Genomic DNA, 4,532 nt, shown 5'->3' with positions numbered 1-4,532 from the left:
ACTCAATGTCTCTCTCATTTTGCTGGAAGTTATATGGCCAAATATGTGCATGTTTCCCAGACATCTCTGACAAATAAATTATTTTATCTCAATGGATTTTATTTATTTTATTTTATTTCAACAGACCAGGTGGCTCATCTGCAAAGAAGATTTTAAAATGAGCCTGTTTCCTCTCATAAATTGACTAATATCTTTAGTGTTTCTAATTGCTGGATAACTGTAAGTGATCAAACTTTCCTTAGGTAACCTTTTCATGAATAACTGCATGTTTACCTACCACATACCTTTATAACCATAAACTCCTACTACTGTGATACTACTTTTTAACCAATACTAAATAATCAATAAATATGAGTTAACAATGTTTTCTGATTAAAATTGTCCTAAAATATGGTTAAATGGATCATTATTCTTCTCCCTTTAGAAGGTAATAATTCCAATCCCTTCCAGCTTTCTCATCCTGAGCCGTTCTTGCCCGTCTCCTATTTTAAATCCTCTGTTGCAGATCCATCCAGTGCTACGGATCATAGAATAACAGCACTGGTATCAAACTCAAATACAAATGGATCCCTGTGGCTGCATATTGACTTAAAAAAACACAAATTAAAATTGTCTGTTACATGGTATTTTAGTTAAGTTTGTAAACATTCCTTAATAAAATTTTATTCTGGTTCAGACAGCTCTTTACACTGGCAGGCAGCAAGTAATACCTGTGGTATTACAAGACCAGATATTTAGAATTGAAAGGGCTTTTTGTCTCGTGTCTCCTTTTTGTCTCATTTCTTTGCTAGTGGCGCCATGGGTCACCAGCAGCTCTACTGAAGCCATCCTCGAAAGTTTGGCGAGGGGTCTCAGTCTTGCCGCATCTGTTCGAACTGGCACAGCCTGATCCGCAAGTATGGACTGAACATGTGCCGCCAGAGCTTCCGGCAGTATGCCAAGGACATCGGCTTCATCAAGTTGGACTAAGTTATATTTATGGATCTCGCTTCAGTGATTATACTGACCATCAGTGACTACCATTTTACTGGACCCTGGACAACCTAAAGATCACTCGTGTTGTACATGCTATGCCAATTTGCATATGTAATTAAAAGTCATCCTCAGATATTAAAATTTAGTGTGAACTTATTAACCCATCAACAAATTATGTGAAAATACAAAAAAAGGCATTGAATCATATCTATCCCTAAATGTTTAATGCAGTAGAAACAAATGAAGCATAGAAAATGAATGTCAAAAAAAAAAAGAATTGAAAGGAACCTTAGAGGGCATTTGGTCTGATTCTGTCATTTTACAGATTTATTAAATATTGAGGCCAAGGGAGGCTAAGTAACTTACCCAAGGTCACACAAGTAGGTCTTTTTTCCATTGAAGACAACAACAATATGCCACTCAGGTTATCTCTAGACATCTATTGTTTTTTTAATTCTTTTTTTTTTTTTGCTATCCTGACTGAACTTGACAAACACAAACATGTCCATACACACACACACACACACACACACACAAGATTGTATCTGAAACTGTGAATCTCTAGTATAGCCAGTTTGATTCCTTATTTATAGTGTATACTAAATTCAGCATATTAGTTTCAAAGCTGATCATCGGCTTCTCTTTCTTTGAATGTTCCTTTCTTTTCCTATATGTGTGCACATATATATATATGTATATAAGAATTCAAATATATGCATATACAAATTCATTCTATATTACAAGTATATTTATATATATGTTCATAAATTTGCTTTTCTTTCCCTTCATTTTCTCCTTTTTCATTAAAATCATTATCAACCAAATAAAACAAAAACGACACATAAAAAATAAGCATACTCAGGTGAAACAAATTCACACAAATCTGAATATGCGTAGCTCATTCTGAACCTCTAATTCGTTGTCCCTCTGTCAGGAAATAGAACGTATGTTTTATTGTCGGTCCTCTAGCATTGAGGTTGACCATTGCATTGATCAAGGTTCTCTCCAAGATGCTTTTCCTTATAATGTTGTTTCCTGGTTCAGTTCACTTCATTCTATATAAATTCATAGAAGTTTTCCTCCTAGGTTTCTCTGAATTCCTCTCCTTCTTCATTTCTTTATTACACAATAATATTCCATCACATTGATGTACTATAATTTGCTGAATCATTCCCCAACTAATGGATATACATTTAGTTTTTATTCTTTGCTGTAACAAAAAGTGATAAATATTTCTGTGCATATGATTTATGGTTCCAAATTTTCCACAATAATAACCAATTTACAGCTTCACCAAAAAGCAATAGGTATAGCTCTTCCAAAAATTGTCACTGTCCTTTTTTCATCTCTATCAATCTGTTGGGTGTAAGATAAAACTTCAGAGTTGATTTAATTTGTATTTGTTATTATTGGTGATTCAGAGTATTTTTCCCCATGGGGTTGTTGATAGTTTGTTTTTTATCTTTAGAAAACTATCTGATTATATTCCTTGACCATTTTGCCATAGGAGAATGTCTCCTTTTCTTATACATTTGAATTAATTCCCTAATTATATTGGATACCCTTCTTTTACCAAAAAAATTAGACCAAGCATATGTTGGATGATGTGGCTTTGGGGCCCTATTTTTCTCCTCATGGCAACTCTTTTTTATTGGTTGAACTATGCAAGGAAATGGTGACAGTCCAATTCAATGTTTTTACTGTTGCTTATTTTCCATATTTCAGCATTAACAGCTTAGTATAACAGTCAAAATGGAGCTGTTATAATTGAACACAGTGTCATTTCATCTTTATCCTTACTTTTAATTTGTCATTTATTTTGAGCTAGGTGCTAGTCAATCAATAGTTTTGATTGAATACAAAGAGCTGATTCAGAAATGGTTGCTACATCTATAACCATTTGCTTATCTTTTGTTAAAACATAATCAGTTCTATCTCTTGTGATGTTATTAGGCATTCACAACATAGATCAATTTAGTTTCTCTTGAAGAAAGCATTCTGAATCCCCAATAGACAAAGGTCAAAGAATATCTACAGTTTTCAAAGAATTACAAACTATTAACAACCAGATAAAAGAAGTTCCCAACTGTTAATGACAAAAGATGGAAATAATCAGTGCTCTTAGGATAATTAAGTCTTCATTTTACAGATAAAGAAACTAAACATCAGAGAGTTTGTGACATTTTTTGTTAGTTGCCATATTAAGTGGGAGTTTTCAGTGCAATCTAGCTATATCTCCCCCCACTTAAATTTATGCATGTGGATTTTTTTTAAAAAACCAAGTATAAGATCAATGCATCAGAATTGTATTTATTCCTATTAAATTGCACCTCTTTTATTTGGGTCCAACATTCTATGTTGTTTTGATGATAGTATTTCACAGTAGATAAAGTACTGAACTTGGAGGGCAGGGAGTGAACAAGCTTTTCTTTTATGACTACTATATGACAAGTACTCTGCTATGTGCTTTATAAATATTATCTGATTTAATCCTCACAACTCTGTGAGGTAGGTGCAATCAAAATCCTCATTTTACATTTGAGGAAACTGAGGCAGAAAGAGCCTTAGTGACCTACCCAACTTAGGTGTTCCTGAATCCAGGTCCAACACTCCATCTATCTATCCACTGAGGCATCAAGCTGCTTCAAGGTAAGCATTATTGTACATTATTGGTAGAGCTATTAATCACCACAACCATTTTGGAACAATGTGGAATTAAGGAAATAGAGTGATAAAAAATCATACTCCTTTTCCCAGTGATTCCACTACTAGACATTTATTCCCTATGAGGTCATGATAAGAAGTAAAACCCCATATATCAAAATAAGTATAGCAGCACTTTTTGATTGAAACAAAGAACTGGAAATAAATAGAAGTCCATCAATTGGGAAATAGTTAAACAAATTATGGTACATGAATGTGATGGAATATTATTGTACTGTAAGAAACACAATCTGATGAATACAGAAAAGCACGGAAAGATATATAAATTGATGCAAAATGAAATAATTAGAATCATGAAAATTATGTACAACATCTACAGTAATATAAATGGGGGCGGACAACAAAAGTAAAATAATCAAAATGACAAATTACAGTAAACATGAGCTCAGAAAAAAGATATGAGAAGAAACCTTCCCTCATTCCATTACAGAGGGTAGGAGGGTAGAGTTATCTAGATAAGGAACATAATAATATAACGGTTGGTTTTTCTATAATTTTTTCTCTTCCTCTTTTTTTCTAAAAGTTAAAAAAACTTTTATGTAGAATGATTCTCTGGGTACAGTTACAAAGAAATAAAATAGAGAAATTTAGTTAATATAAAAACAAAAGATACTAATAAAATGTATTTAAATTGAGAATATATTGGCTACATTAAAATTAAATTATTGGAAAAAATAAATTAAAAAATATTCATCTTCCTAAAATTTGCTTTAATAGTATAATAGTATAGTTTTTAATAGTATTATATATGCATATTATATATACATATGCATATATATATAATTATACTAAATAGTATAGTATTATGTCTTCATAATTTGGAGGACCAGAAT

The 4,532-nt window shown here is 32.2% G+C and overlaps 1 pseudogene; it reads left to right on the top strand.

The window, feature by feature from the left end:
* The first annotated feature begins 798 nt into the window (after nucleotides 1-798).
* On the top strand, nucleotides 799-1,116 carry LOC114023326 (annotated as a pseudogene).
* The last annotated feature ends 3,416 nt before the right edge of the window (nucleotides 1,117-4,532 follow it).

The sequence above is a fragment of the Vombatus ursinus genome, unplaced genomic scaffold, assembly GCF_900497805.2.
Source record: "Vombatus ursinus unplaced genomic scaffold, bare-nosed wombat genome assembly UNPS02004422.1, whole genome shotgun sequence".
Taxonomy (NCBI): domain Eukaryota; kingdom Metazoa; phylum Chordata; class Mammalia; order Diprotodontia; family Vombatidae; genus Vombatus; species Vombatus ursinus.
Note: the sequence above shows the minus strand (reverse complement) of the source record. Positions and strands in the feature narration are given on the sequence as shown.